The 16,815-nt window shown below is 38.9% G+C and overlaps 1 protein-coding gene across 10 annotated transcripts in view; it reads left to right on the top strand.

The window, feature by feature from the left end:
• syt1a (synaptotagmin Ia) overlaps positions 1 to 16,815 on the top strand; it is a 231,555-nt gene that overhangs the window by 139,437 nt on the left and 75,303 nt on the right. Inside the window, exon 1 of one of the 10 annotated variants that reach the window (XM_077234219.1) lies at positions 12,035 to 12,156. The exons of 8 other annotated variants lie outside the window; for them this stretch is intronic. The gene's annotated coding sequence lies outside the window, so the exon portion shown is untranslated. Of the gene's footprint in view, positions 1 to 12,034; positions 12,157 to 16,815 lie in introns of those variants that run through there. One more of the 10 variants, XM_077234216.1, reaches the window with a different exon arrangement.

The following is a 16,815-nucleotide window of genomic DNA, read 5'->3' as shown; positions in this document are numbered from 1 at the left end:
AGTACGATTGTGTAGTTCCCCACAGTCTGAGGTCGTTGGGTCAAACTGGGGCTATGAAAAAGTCTCAATTACTCACCCTGAGTGGAATGGCCAATGAGGCGGCTCTTGTAAACGTTAAATCACAGCAGCTCACTCCAACTCTCTGATGCCTCCATTAAATTGATCCCAGTGGGACCGACTTCCTCAGTCTTCCTCACTAACGTGGAGAGCACAGGTGTTTATCAGATGCTGGAGGACTAAGGAATCCTACTACATCTTGCATCTTTGAAGAACTATGCTTTCATCTACAAGTATTGGCTTTGTGTTGGAACTGCAACACTTAATTTTTATATACTAAAAATTCTAAAATTCAAACTGGTTTACACTGGCCTTGTTGACAGGCATTTAACCAGGATGGGGAAAAGCAAAATAACAGCATCTCCAGTCTGCCCAGTCTGACTATATCTGTATTAATTAAGTAAAGGAGCCAAGGATTGGAATTGTGGAGTATGATTACAATGGACGTCCTGGACGTCCCCTCTCTCACACTTCATTACCATCCCAACATCTGCAGCGTGTCCTCCTCTCCTGTCAGAAACAATGGCCTCCACAGGTGTCAGGAGGAGAAGAGAGGGGGTGTGCGCACATGTTTTTTTTGTTTGCATCTAGTTTGGTAGCGTTCGGCAGGGACAACTCTGAAATGAACACCTGTGTTCACCGAAGAAAACATGGAGGGTGCTGAGGCATCCAAAGAAAGACAGAAAGAGACAGGGAGGAAATGATGAAAATAAAGCTGTTTCGCTCCCTGGCAGGTTGATGCTCCTGGCAAACGGGAAGCATAATTAAACTATCATAAGTAATTAAGAGAGATTTCTCTGCCCAAAATGCATTTAAAATCCGCTGCAAAATCTCAGCTGGTATAAATTCCATCATATGTATTCACATACAACGAACACATTTTCTTTTTTGGTCCAGACCAAAATAACCAAGTGAAGCAAACAAGTGCAAACACTCCCTAAGCGAACCAGGACTAAATATATAAATTTCTCTTCTGGTCCGGACCAAAAGAATCAAAAAAACCAAACCACAAGTGTTAACACAGGCTAAATGTATTTCATGTGACACTCAAAGGTTTTAGAAAACTAATGAAGGGGTGAATATCAATTTTATCCTCTACACCCTGCACAAAATGCAAAAGTGCATCTCTCAAAGGCCTCTATTCAGTAGTAGTGGGCTAATGGGTGTATTGTGCAAGTCCGAGAGTGTACACTGTATGCAAGTTGATAACAGGCAAGCAATCACATTAATTATGCTTATTGGGTGCATCGAGTTCTCACAGCTTTAAGTACCCTTGACCTTTTGTTGGGCTGAGTGTCCTCTCTTGCTCAGGAGACATGCTTTGATCAAGTCCTCTATGCATTCTTTATTCATCTTGGTCTTTCTCTAGTTGGAGACATACTTTCAGGGTTGTTTTATTTTTCAACAGGGTCATGTTGTGGTTGTACATTCAAGGAGGAGAAAGGTTCTGTTCGAGGTTGGAGGATATTGTAATGTTCAGGGGCTTGAGTTGAGAAGATGAGTGGCATTTCAATGTTAATGGTACTCTGAAAGGGAGCACTGACTGACCATCTAGCCTGTTAACTCTTTCCCCGCCAGTGTTTTAAAATGCTGCCAGCCACTTCCATAAATTTCATGGCCCCAAGAATATTTTGTTGTATATCTGAACAAGCTATACATCAAAAGGAAGAACCTCTGCTTTGAAACAAAAAAAAAGTTTTATTCTAGCTTCATGCATTCTTTTTTTATCAACACTTGAATGTGGGTAAGTTTCATAAAAAAGCAAAAAGCTGAGAAATCACGTTTTTGTCAGACTACGTCTGTATCAGATTCAGTACGATGAGCAAAACATAGATGGAGTAGAAAGGGACCATAAACATCCCCAAAGCTTGCACAGTACTAACCACTTCCTGGGTCGACATTTCACTTGGAAACATTAGGCCGTTTTGATTTATATGCTGTTAATTGTTGATGATCGCATTGTTTTTCATATGCATCTGCTTACGTATGAGATCGCTCATTTCTGCTCCTTTGTCTGTGTTTCGATCTGGAGATATGTATTCGTTCAGGAGATGCGTATTAGCGCCCCCCTACAGTGATAACATGGAAAGCCGTAAAAACTTGACAACAACAGGGAAGTGTTTTCTCATAAAAGACGAGATGACTCGTCAATGGCGGGAAAGACCAAACAAAATCTTCTTTCTTGTTGCATTGTCTGTGGACTTAAAGGGACATTGTGTAGGAATTTCTCCCATCTAGCGGTGAAATTGTATTTTGCATTCAAACGAATTGTTGTCACAGTGTCTGGTTTGTGTTTCCCTGGGTATCCACCAGAGGTCCTCTTCCACCACGGTTTCATTTGCTCATACTACATTTCCCATCATCCTGTTCTGTCACTCATTGATTATTGCACACAGCTGTTTCCCGTCACCTTGTTAATATCTGTGTGTATATATATACACTGTTTGTTTCTGTGATTGTCGTCGGGTCCTTGTTAAATGTCACTTGCACTTCAGAGTTCTGATCATGTTTTGTTTCTTGTTTTTGGACTGCTTTGTATGATTTTGACCCTTGCCTGGCTGACTACGATTTTGGATTACCCCAATAAATACTGCACTTGGATCCTAACCTTTTGTGTGTGCGTAGTGACTATTGTGCTCTCCAGCGCCTCGCTTTTTCAAATTCGTGTTGAATCTACGGTAGCTGTTATGCAGAGGTGGAAAGAGTAATAAAATATTCTACTCAAGTAAAAAGTACTACTACTTCAATGAAATTTTACTTAAGTACAAGTAAAAGTACCGGTCTAAAAATCTACTCAAGTAAAAGTAAAAAGTAGCTCATTTAAAATTGACTCAGAGTAAAAGTTACTGAGTTACTTTTTTAACAGCGGGGGTGGGGTGGGGGACCCTCCCGTGTAGGGTTGAAATGGTATAAGATTTTCACAGTATGGTAACGTCTCAGAAAATATCATGGTTTACAGTATTATTCAATTGTTAAATAAATCAACTGTATTACTAAATTATGGGTATTATTATTATTATCATCAGTTAAAATGACAGTTAAATTAATGAAAACAGGATTTTTTTTTTTGGTTGAACAAATGCTTTTATTATAACAAACTTGAAATAATTTGTTTGTTTATTAAAATTTCAATAAAACATGTCTAATCAATTAAATTCGATAATTAATAATGAATTAGATTAACAACTTATTTTTAACATTAATAATTTAGTAAAATGTTTAAGAATAATATTGTCCTATGAAATGTATTTTATTCAGAAAATTAATGTTTCTTTTTATTAGGGGTGTAACGATATTCGAACCAAACCGAAGAACCGCGATACAGAACCCACGATTCGAATGGCGATACTCTCAAGGGGTACCGAACACGCCCCGCCCTGCAAGCTACCCCGGCCCCGCCCAGCCCGGCTCATTGATTGGACCTGGAATCAGTGTTGCCAAGTCCGCTTATTATAAGCGACTTTGGGCTTGTTTTTCTGTAAAGTCGCTTACAAATATTGGTAGTCGCGGGACGCGTTTTTTTTGGGCTTGTTTCTAAAGTGTAGTTGCTTATTTGAGCTTGTTCTCAGCTCGTTGTCAAGCAGATATTTTCTATATGTTATTTAAACGTAGGAGTTTGTCTTGCCTGTTCCCTCTGTCTCTCCACTTTCCCTATACACAGAGTTTTTTCCCACCCACATCCTGCTTCTAATTGGCTCTGACCCAGATGGCAATGAGTACTAGCCAATCAGAGGCAGAGCAGGGCAATCGTTTTTTTTTCTGGTTAGGAAAACGTCAGTGAGTGACGTTTAAATGAAAATACGTGCGAGTCGCGACCGTCGCGACTGATGGTGACTGGACTGTAGGAGAGTTTTTATATATAAATTATATTTTAGATATTATCGATATAGATATTATAGTTTAATATTGTTTAACCCTTTAACTCTCACTCCCCCTTTTTTCGCAGAGACATGAAAATCCCTATTCAAACTTAAATGGTTGTAATTCAAGAATGCTTTGGAATATAGACCTATAATTGGTCTTGTTTTAAAGAAGACATTTGCCAGATTAATGTTGAAGTGAAGTATTATGAAATTATGAAAGTGAAACAGAAAAAAAGTTATACAAGTTTGAGTTTATGAAAATGAACAATGTAAAAATATAATTATTTATATTTTATATAAAATATATATATTACAAAATATATTTTACTCTAAAACTGCCAGAAAATGTAAGCCAAAAATCTGAAGAAGTTGTGTTCCAAATTTTAGGTTGATATCTCAAAAAATGAGCTTTCAGTAAGATTTTATTTGGCTGCAGTACCAACATTTTTCACTAGATGGACAGCCAAGCTTCATTACAGAAGAAAAATAAACTACCGTGTGCACAGTTTTACAAAACTAGGCACAGTTTACCAATCTGTCCACATCGATGTAAATTGACAATCTGTACCCACAGTTTAAAACTATCTGTCACCACGGATTGTAACAGTAGCGGCAGCGCGGAGTAAACGTGAGTAAACGCGATCATCTCTTCCTCAGTTACAGAATAAACATGAATGGACACCTAAAGGTATGTTGAAAAATGCAGTATACTTACTGAAAGGCATCATAACTCGTGTAATCGCTCAATCAGTGTTTCAGCAGCGCAAAGACGTCAATAAAACTGCATAGCTTGTCACTAGCATTATATTTACCTCAGCAGGCAAGTGATTAAGTGTCCACAACTTGTTGGTTCCTAGAGAAATTAACTCTTGCACTAAATAAATGCACAATATTATCCTATATATTATATTTTACTTAACCTGTTAATTATATCTTGATTATTTAAAGTACGTTTAAAATATCTTTAATGAAAATGACAGCAACTGTGTAAATTATTATATTTCAATAACAAATTAGAGTAAAGTTAATGCAAAAACTGCCTTATGTTCAGTTTACATGTTTTCATACAATGTGTTGGGTGTTGATTATTATATCTAAAAAATAAAAAGCATCTAAATTTAGGCTCTGTTGTTAACCTTTAATGTTATAGTAATGTGCGGCTCCCTATACAGCATTAGCAGATTTTTAATCCTTGCAAAACGTTTAATTGTAATTGAATTAATTTAAAGACAAAGACACCCTTTTTTCATTAAACCACTGTTTAAATTTTTTTTTTAGCTTTCTAAACCGAACCGAACTGAGACGTCAAAACCCGTGGGAAAACCGAACCGTCAGTTTTGTGTATCGTTACACCCCTACTTTTTATGATTTAATCCAAATATATTATCAAAAACGGTGGTAATCAAATGTAAATTTAAACTTGTGTCCTTTTATTTTTTGGGGAAGCGCTGCAAAAACAGATTTACTAAATTAAACCATGGACAAAAAAAAATATTCCTTTAAATAATGTTCAAATAAAATGTATTATTATTGTTGTTATTATTATTATTTTGAGAAGTACGTTCTATTACGTTCTATTGTAGAGGCTACGTTCTATTGTATGCCTACAATAGTAATATATTTCTGTCTATATATATATATATATATATATATATATATATATATATAAACTACTTTAAAAAGAAGTACACAAAAAAACGACTCAATTACGTAACGCGAGTAAATGTAATTCGTTACTTTCCACCTCTGCTGTTATGTACCAAAAAGCTATGACAGGATGTCTTCTAATAGCACTTCGCGAGTTTTCCTTGGGGTGAACAGGTTTGTTATGTCAAACAAACTGCAACTTGACACAAAACGAACAAACAAATGTTACAGTATGAATAATAGCAGTTCAATGCAGCCTTTTAAACTTGCCGGGGTAGTGACAAGCGCCTCTCACTGCTCTGCTCCTCCGTTTCTGCTGCTTTCAGTTACGTGACGCTGGCTCTGAACGAAAACACGTTGTGGAAACGCGTTGGCCTAGTACTTTTTGACCCTCTCTGCTATTATAGTTTTTCAAGATGGCGGAACGACATGGAAGCCTCCGTGGACCTACGCCGATATCTTATAGCACTCACTTATTTTCATTCACTCCTTCAAGTGAACTTTATTAGAGGACTTACATTGGAAATTTCGGATTCAGCCCTTGTGTTTCGTTTTCATTCGTTTCCTCAGTTCATGGTCCCGTGTCCTTTAAGTCTGTGTGGTTGCTTATATATTATCTGTGTTTCTGAAGATTTGTGATTAAAGACTGTTCTTTTGGTTATCCCTTTTTGTTGTGCGCTTACTACAACCACCACCCGTTAGAGCTGATCAGGTTTGTAATATACCCTGCTCACTTTTCAGATTGCTTTCGCACCCCTGGATGTATAAAACTCTAAAAAAAAGTTTTGGATTATGAAGAATTTTTAAAATTAGATTTGTTGGAATGGAACATTGACGAAAGCCGTTTGTTCATGTTTGCAACGAGCGTGCAGACTCAATAATGTTTTGTTTGAAATAGGCAGTGTTTGTTTCTCCTTTGTTTCTTTTCTTTCTTGCTTTCTTTTTCTCACATTTTCAAATATGAGGAGAATCAGTGAGTTGGCACTCAATTGCGGTTAGCAGGTGTAAGTGAGCTCTTTGTTCCTGGTTTACCTCATTAATATGGCAGCTGAGAGCTCCATTCTTAATTTATTTTTCTGTGCTAAAGCAGACCCTCCTCTGCCACTAGCACATCTGCGATTATTGTATTAAGTACTCTTCTCTAGACCATTTTTTTCAAATCTGTCCACCTTGGACCTGACAACCAACTTTGGAAAGGAGCTGATGCCCTAGTAGCTCTCAGTGATCCTGTACAAAATTGCATTTACGTCAAATTTGCATTTACCAACAACTTTTAACAAAAGTATATGGATGGAATCAGATGGTAATGCTATGTTACGGAGTATTTATTGCTGAATTTGATGACGATATACAGGTGGCCGATGTAATGTGGATTTATACATAATCAAATTCCGTGACAGCAAAGAGATGTAAATACAATTTTGAAATTTAATTGAATTGATAACTTTTACACAATATTTACCCAGAAATCACAAAAAAAACTGAGATTGAATATATTGGTCTTTCACTAATACAAGCTACAATCAATAATAATATAAAAGCATCATATTATTATGTAACCATATTCATGATTTGATTGATTGATTGTTCCATCCATCCATCCATCCATTCCTCAATCCATCCATCCATCCATCCATCCATCCATCACCACAGATGAAGTATTTAGTTTACAAAAGGAATAGATATAAAAATAAATTATCTGGCCCAGTTTAAAAATCTAATTATGCTTGCAGAACATTATAGCCATGGCTGGTATTTATTGTAGATACATGCATTGCTATGGGAACAGATGCACCCATGGGAATTGAGCTATTATGCCTTAAAAGAGAAGAGACGCTCAGTCAGTTAGCCTCCTAAGAACCATCTAACCTGAAGATCACAGATTGGGATGTGGGATCTTGTTCAAAGGTTATTCTTTCTGTTAATTTTGAGCCAGCATCCCCAAGAGGGCAGTATCATGCTCCATTTAAACTGCATAGTGATCATCCTTCACTGATTATGCAACAGTATCCATCCTGATTCTTACCAGCAACTGATATGTGCGATTTGATAATGTTCCTCTATTGTTTTACTCCTTGAGCAATCCATCATTTTCAGTGCCAGATCTCCGTGATTGCTGTGAGAGGGGTGTGTGCGCTTGCCGTGCATATTCAAGCGTCACAGGGAGTGCACATGCATGTAGTATTCAGTGAACTGGAGAGATAAGGCAGATGGTTTTGGCCAAACACAGGTGACAATGTGGAAAAATTCCACACTCCTCTACCTTGGACCAATAAGCTTACATTTATGTGGCAAGCATACGCACAGGTCGCTGTCATTCTCACCTCTCTTCTAGCACCAGTTGGCTGACTCTCAATTTTCTCTGTCATGGAGCTGAATATAAACCATCTACCTGCAGAGAACTGTGAGATCCAATACACATCTGTTTGAATAAAAAAAGACAGCGAGAGACACGTCCCCCTCTAAAGGTTTGCTGTTTGGAGCAGACGGCTTAACAGGGGTAATCATTAAGCTTTGAGTCTGTTTGCGCTAGGTTTGATTTCCTGCCTGGCTAGCTGTGTAAGCACACACACTTCCTGATCCATCCATATCATCCCACACACAACATCATACACATTTAGGAAGATATTTTGAGATGTACATCTTAAAAGGATGCTGCATTGGCAGTGTATTGTATGATGTTGAAAGATGGTTTCTCATGCACTTATTCCAGATCCCTTATCCATTAAAACAAAATCATTCAAACCACTCAGTCTTGCATTATATTTGTTAGTGGGCCAGATTTACTTAACAGGGCAAATTAGCGTGAGACCGCAATCCCATAAAAGCGCAAGCCAGCTCATTGACATTATGACCAACTCAATCTACCAAGCGTAGCTAAATAGCCAAATTTAGGCTCTGTTTTAGCAAACTTAAATTCTGATATGTTACGACCACTTATCACAGTCCAAACGATTTTGTTCCGTCTTACATGTATTCTTTTTGGATGTCATATTTTTAAAATGAATGACAATTCTCATTTCAGTTCAACATAGAAAAAAACAAAGGGTTGTGGAACAGGTTATAGGATAATATTTCGGGTGGTGAGAGTGAACATGAAAAGCAAAACCTGACCAGTATCTGTTTGCATTCAGAAACTGAGTGGATGTCATTAATGGCCCAAAGCTTATTCTATTGCTGAGAGGCTTTTGCTAATGTAAACTGTCAGATAGAATATACCGCTGCCTGAAGCACACATGTACAAAGGAAAAATGAACCGTCACAGCATGAGAGCAGTATTAGACGGAGTGTGAAAAAGGGGAAAAGAATGAGGTCAAGAGGGAGAGAGAAACAAAGAGAGAGAGGCAGAGATTGATATGGCAAAAAGGGAGTGTTCCCAGTATTCCATGCATAGGACCTGAGTGCTCTGAAGTGTGTAGCGCGAGCGAAGCAGGAGTCCATTCAACCTGCACTAAGTCCACTCTTCCTTTTCCCAGTTTGCGTACTGAGCCAACGATGAGTGTTCCTCACAGAAGGGCATGACCTTGACGATAACATCTCTTCCAACATCTCCAAAAAGCACAATGCTCAAAATAGCACCTAAAATCAACACCACAAATGTACAAATCAGCTGATTTAGAAAATGTCTATGTTTAAAAACTCATTATCATGAATGTTGTTCCAAATTGGTTTATCAGCAAGCTGAGCTCAAGCTGTGTTTATTACAGTGGCTTTTTGAGCCCCTTTAGGCCACTGCTCCGCCCCCACTCCCCTCACAGGCCGAGCATCTGGACCAGGGGAGGGGCCAGGCAGCTGCTCCGGGCTCACTGTTCATTTGCATACAGTTTCTTTGGGAATGCCCTTGACTGACTCCTCAAGGGGACGTGGGCTGCATCTACACTACAGAGAGAGAGAGAGAGAGAGAGAGAGAGAGAGAGAGAGAGAGAGAGAGAGAGAGAGAGAGCAGTAAAAAGAGCAAGAAGGAATTGCAGCCCTAAGAGGTGTTCATACAGGATGTGTTCTTCTGTTCAAAACAGCTAGACAGAGTGCACGGATTGCATTTATGGGCATATTGTATTCGTAAATATGATTATTCTGCTGCCAGATTCAGTTGTTTTTAAATGTTTTTTTTTATTTTTTATATCTGCTGCTCTACAAATTGATGATCAAAAAAGCAGTGAGTGCCTTAAAGGCAGAGTATGTGAGCGGAGTGGAGTGGGAGCGGAGCGAGGAGTGGAGCGGTGTGATTTTGAATGAGCGGAGCGGATTTTTTAAAAGTCAGAGCGTCATGGTTTTTACTTGCTCCGAGAGCGCTCCACTACCGCTCCATTACGAGTACAATTCATGCCAACGGCTCATTATAAAACTGCATTTTAGTAAGGATTCACACGTTAAACACATTACGCTAGCATGATACAGATGGATCACTCAAATCAGAAAAAAATGTAAAGGTTATGATGACGCCGATGGACATGAGTGCCCTCGGGGAGGTTATAGTTCTCAAGCCTACTGAATATGATCGGGCAACACGATCTCATGAAAGTGCGTATCTATAGCACAAATTTCTCATGCCATTTATACGCCAAAAAATAGTTTTTGCATGCAAATGAAATGCACTAAACACCTTGTTTAGGATTAAGTGCGTGCCCGCCATAAAGTGCGTATCATATGCACACGAAAACTACGTATCATAGACTATGCAAGCAAAAACTATTTTTGCCGTATAAATGGTACGAGAAATAAAATTTGTGCTATAGATACGCACTTTCATGAGATCGGGCTGGATCGGGTGAAAGCACATTTTAAACATGTAAGCACTTATTCACACACGCTATCGCTTTCTCACTAATGCATTGCATTCTAACAAATGTAATCTTACAGTGCTGTTGGTATTCGATTTCGAATGAGCAGAAATCTGTAAGAAACGTAGCGACACGTAGATAAAATAACTGATGAAAATTTAGCTATTTTCTTCTTTCCAAACAAAATGTGCTCTGCAAAAAGCAGCAATGATATTTAACTTATAATGCTGATAACCATGTAATAAGCTTAGCATGTCAGGAAAAGTTTGCACACTATCCAATAAACCACATTGAAACTATTCTCCTAATGTTTGTTTTTTTATTTTTTTTTATTTAATATGCCTATATATTATGATGAGGAGAAATTTTTTGAGATTTCAAAGCATACTTAAATACTTTATTCGCAATTTCCTCGGGGAACGAAGACGGAGCGGTGTTTCTGATATCAGTGAGCGAGGAGTGGAGCGGGGAGCGGTAAATGGTGAACCCGGAGCCGGTCGCAAGTCCACTTACGCCAAAAGGGTAATATTTCAACTTGACACACAACGTAATGACGAACACGGTTGCCCAGCTCTGTTTGTTTGAACCGCGAGAGGCGTCAAAGCTTACACTACTACATCCTACGTCATATATGCGTCAAGTGTTATTCTTTTGGCATAAGTTGACTTGTGTACAGCCGTTTGCCGGAAGCTAGTTATTTTAGTCTATAAAGTTTTAAATATGGATATTTTTCTTACACAAACGCATCGCTTCACTTCAGAATACCTTTATTAACCCCCCAGAGCCGTTTCAAGCACTTTTATCATGGATGGATGCACTTGAAGGACTTCCAAAAAATACCCATTGACTCCCATTATAAAGCTTGGCAGAGACAGGAAATTTTTTAATATAACTCCGATTGTATTCGTCTGAAAGAACAATGTCATATACACCGAGGATGTCTTCAGGGTGACTAAATCATGGGCTAGTTTCCATTTTTACTTAAATGGACTTATGGACGTCGTGACATTTTTACACACAATTTAAAATTATTAAATATGAATCAATGAAATATTTTAATTAAAAGCTTTTATTTCCATTATGTCTACTAGATCTCACTCACATGTGATGTAATGATATCAATAATGTAGCATATCATCAATAATTATAATATTATTTACATTTACATCATGTGACTGTCAATGACCCCATCAGAACAGACCTATGATGCATTTTTGGGTCACGTCCCACTGGTTGAGATATGCAGTGTATACTGCACTTTATTCAGCTAATAACAAGCTGGTATTCCTTTCCAAATATAACCTTAGTAACGTCAAAGATATGCCCATCCTTGTTTGTGGAAGACAAAAGCGGAGAAAGAGCATGTTTGTTGAGTAAAGAAACATAATGTATGTACAAGTGAGAGCTTGTGTCACAGCGAATGAGAGAGTGCCTGGAGAGAGAAAGAGAGAGAGTGCGCATGTGTGATGAAAGAGAATGACAGCGTGTGTGAAAGAAAGAGATAGGAAAAGGGAGGGTGTTGGGGGTAGGTGGGCGGGAAGACGAGTAGGAAGGCTGAGAGAGAGAGAGAGAGAGAGAGAGAGATAGAGAGAGGGAGAGAGAGAGAGAGAGATTCAGTGCTGCGTGTCAGAGCCCTGTGTAAGAGAGAGAGAGAGAGAGAGAGAGAGAGAGAGAGCATGTACACAGGGCATCGTATTTCTGCAGGACAAACGGAGGTGTTTTCACTCAATTCAATTTCATCCTCTACCTCCAGCTCTACCTGCTATCCAGCTCTGAACAAAAACCCAGGAGTGACTACAGACCGCCAGGTAGGGACACTTGACTGTACTGAGAGCAGTGTTTGTGTTAGTTACTTACAGTATAACATCTGTAGCCAAGTGTACTGAACTGCTTCAGGAGATTCTAGTTCAGAGGAGATGATGCTTTGGGTTATAAAGTCTTGGAATGGATTAGATAACAAGATCTGACTCCGCTTATATGATGAGAAAACTACACTACGTGCCTATGTGCATGCATATGTGTTGTGGTTATATGCTCAGCCATGTGAAAGCATTTGTATTTCATTATCGAGTGAAAACAGTTCACAATAGCACTCAGTAGAGTGTGAGACACTGCTTCCTACCTACAGTGCCTCGTGACGGCTGATTCCAGGAGGAATAACTTCAGTAGCTTCCCGCTGTCTACTGTCGCTCTTACTAATTCTACACCGGTGACAGGGAAGTCATCCCCAAACATTTCCCTCACCGGTTTTCTTTGAAAAGTGTCAGTTTGATGGCAGCAAGAGGGGCTTTTCAGGCACAACTGTTGTTTACAAAGCACATTTGAGAGGACGGATTGCTTTCTCTAAAACAATAGACATGGGCTGGCAGAGAAACAGGGATTGTCTGTCATTACAGTGGTGAAATTATGTTTATATGCTTTGTGATTGTATCCTACACACCCCTTCCCCCACATGCCCACACAAAGCTTTCATCTCATATCCTATTTTTTCCAGTAGTATGAAGTGATCAAACCTCAAGGCGCTATCACCTCCCGTACAATCTTTCCCCCTTCCCTTCACTGTCTCAGTGATGTCAAACTACACCTAGTTGACAGATCTCTTCCGGTTTCATCATTTTGAGCCACTCTGTTCAAGTTAAAGCCCAGTTCCTCCATTAGCTCTTGATCTAAGAATGGAACAAAGGGGCTGCTGGATTGTGGTTAACATGCACAGTTGTTCACTCATTTCGAAACATGAAAGAGGGGAAGAATGGCTTATTGCGGAGCTTCAAACAACTTTTCTCCATTTGGTTTCATTCTCCTGCCTGGCATGATCCTCAAAAGCCACTACATGCCATTCCCCTCTTTTTTTAAATGCATATTTTCTTAATCAAAGCAAACTGCACTCTAGTTCATTTTCTTTTCCCCAGAAAGCTGTTTTATATCAGTTTATTTCACATTGCTTTTGAATGTTAATTTGTACTTTTAAGGTGGTACAGAAGATGCTACGGACATTTGTTTCTGTGTGGCTGGTGGCTTGACCACCTCGACTTGAACTTAAACTGCCACCCCTCTTGTTTGGTTTAGTACCATGGAGACTGGTTTGAATTGAGTCCATTGTCAATAAGTGCAGAAATAAACAATCTGTGTGTGTGTGTGTGTGTGTGTGTGTGTGTGTGTGTGTGTGTGTGTGTGTGTGTGTGTGTGTGTGTGTGTGTGTGTGTGTGTGTGTGTGTGTGTGTGTGTGTGTGTGTGTGTGTGTGTGTGTGTTGTGTGTGTGTGTGTGTGTGTGTGTCCAGCTGTGGCGCCAGATCTCACACAGCATCAATTAGGGCTGTAACGATACGCGATATAAAATCGAAATCGCGATACTCAGGTCCACGATCCTGTATCGCGATGTGAGAAGGCAGAATCGCGATCACACCCCTTCCAAGTCCCAGAGTTATCCTTCCTGTCCAGAACCAGGGCTCGAATTTCGGCGCGGGTATTGCGCATAATTCTAATCATTCCCGCAGGTCTCCCATTTATAATGTGGGAAATTCCCGCAATCGTAATCCACACAGATAATAAAATAAAATCATTCTTTTAACAACTATCTTCCAGACGCAATTTCACAAACAGCGTGAGTGTTCAGCGGTGCCGCGCGTCTTCTATCTCTTCTCATAATGTTTTGTGCAAGGCAGGCATCAAGCGCTGCGGCGATAATACACACTCGCGTTTTGGAGTCGGGACCATAGACTGTAAGGTCGGGACATGACGGAATATTCACTTGCACAATCGGGCCAGCAGTGCATCGTGACTGAAGTCTTTTTAAGTCTTACCAGTTTAAACATTCAAGCGATTTTAAACTAATCAGTGCTCGCGCGCTCTCTGAGATTATTTTCTATGCGCACATTCATAGAAAATCCGCCTCAAAAACAGCTGGCTAGTAACTATTTTTCGCGGATTATATTGCTTTAACACGCAAAATTGTCAATTTCGGTCTTTGTGAGTAGGCTATACTCTAAATAGGCTATAGTCGGTTTTGTCTTTAATAAACATAAAACGCATGCCAGTATAATGAACACAGGATCCGTGCACTAGCTCTTAAAGTGACGGCAGCCATATGTGTCTGTCATTAATTTTGTTGTCAAAACAACAAAAGATGGCTTTAAGTTAAAGGAATCAGGATTAATAGCCTATGTATTTAATTTATTCAGGACTAAAATACTACCCAGTGTTATTTTCCATTTGATTACTTTATTCAGTATCTGTATATAAATACTAGTGTTAGACCTATTCAAAAACTTTTCTCTTTAATTGTCTTTATTTGTATCTTTATTCTATTGTATTTATTTGTGCTACTTTTTTCAATTTAATTAAACAATTTAAATCAAGCTTCCTTGTGATGTGTAAATTCTTAACAACAATAGGCTATTACCCCATTGTAAAAATGCAATGAGCGCAAACATTTAGGCAAGATAAATGTAATAATTTTGTTTGGAAAAAATGACCCCCCTTTCTCCCCTCAAACAAAAAAAATCCCCCCCATGAGAATCATCTAAAGGGGGGATCCCCTTTTTTTCTTCTCTCAAAATCTCTTTTTTTCACCACAAGCCCCGCCCCCTCAAGCCCCGCCCCCGTGATAGAATCGCGATACGAATCGAATCGTGGGTCAAAAATCGTGATACGAATCGAATCGTGGGTTTGGTGTATCGTTACAGCCCTAGCATCAATAGTTAATGAGTGAAGCTGCCAAGAGCTCTATTGATATGTCTGTTTTTGTTTTCCTAACTGCTGTGTAATTTATATGAGCTTTATTTGACAGAAGGTGGAATAAAACATGCTGCAAAACCCCTATAAAGATGAAGGGGGACAGTATTGAGATTAGGGGGCGACCTGTATGTGTCAGTCCCTCGTAAAATATGCTGTTTGCAAAGTCAAAGTCATGCAGAGAGAAAACCCACATGCTTAACTGAAACTAAACTAGGTGTAAATGGCATGTGAGAGGTTGCTTGTTAGTGTGCATATGTAGTGTGGTGACAAGTGTGAGGCTGTATGACTGTTTCCCCCATTTTTTTGGACGGTATTTGAGCTAGTCAACGATTTACTTGCCGTTAGCGGGGTTTTTTTTTTTTCTAGCTCTCCTCACGACCTCACTAACTGCGCCTTGTGATTGTTCGTCTCTCTCACACTTCACGGGAAGAAATGACAGAGTGGAATTAAGGTCACATGATCAGCGATGTGGGATTCTGTATTCACAATCTTCACTTTTTAATCTCCCCTATAGACTCTCTCTTTCTCTATCTCTCTCTTGCTACGGATTTAGTTTATCTAGCGGATTTATCCTGCTGTCAAAAATTAGCCGTATGATTGTCTGCTTAGTGTACACATTTACCAAGCAGCTGGTTCAAACCATAAATCCTAATAAAAATAAATAAATAGAGAGAAAAAAATACATATCTGCAGATGGCCATATTGGAGCACAGCACTGTGTGTAGTCTTAACCATGTGTACACTGTACAGCTATGAAAGCTAAGAAATGTATGATAGTTACAGATATTATTCTTTTTCCCCCCTTCTGTCTTAATGCTCCAATCCAAAAGGTGTTCACACAGGGCATGCTCTAACATGCAAAGCATCAAGTGTGAACAGCTAGTGAATAAACCTAGTCATAAAAAAAACACAAAGGAAGGAGTGAACTATTCCCATCGGAATTGTTATTACATACTCAAAACCCATATCAAAAGGATGCTAATAAGAGTTCACTGTAAATCAAAAAAGATCTTTAACTTGTCTTAACACAGTGCTTACGGTGTAAGACAATGGCCACAGATGTTAGTCTGACACTTGTGTAAATAAATATATTTTTTTAAATTCACCAGACGAAATGCAAGAAATGCCCTCTTAGCTGCAAAGGAGACTGTTGACAGCTCTGAGCAAATGAGCTTCGTAGCCACCCACAGAGAGTGCGCTTTTCCATTCTCTTAAACACAACACACAGCTTTCAGCACTTCTTGCTTTTGGACAGCGCCACCTGCCTCAAAGCTTTCAGCACCGGACAGCAACAAACTTCCATGCTTTACGCAAGGGGGCTGCTTTCAGAATCGCTATTTTAAGGACAGCGACAATGTCACTATACAAGTTCCTCTACATTTACCTTTTGCTCTTTCCATACCAGAAATTAATAGGGAGAAATATGCCCTCCAAATGTGACTCTCTGTGATTTTTCCCTTTGTAGTCAGTGGTACTTTCTTAGGCATCATTGTTTATTTTCTTTACTGATCAAAACTTAAATAAAATACAAGTTGATGTAAAAAAAATATATATATTTAAAAAAAAAATTTGTTCTACTTTAAGGAAAATAGATAACATCCTCTGTCTAATGATTCAGACTGAGAATTTGTTAAGAAATTGAATAAAGATTAAGTTTTTTAACATCAATAGATGATACAAGTTATGCTTTATGTGCCCTAAAATGGTGAAAATTCTCCTGAAAATCATATTTT

The sequence above is a fragment of the Siphateles boraxobius genome, unplaced genomic scaffold (assembly GCF_051911475.1).
Source record: "Siphateles boraxobius isolate OS27281-9 unplaced genomic scaffold, OSU_SipBor_1 19, whole genome shotgun sequence".
NCBI lineage: Eukaryota > Metazoa > Chordata > Actinopteri > Cypriniformes > Leuciscidae > Siphateles > Siphateles boraxobius.
The sequence above is the reverse complement of the archived record's forward strand: the minus strand, read 5'-3'. Positions and strand labels throughout refer to the sequence as shown.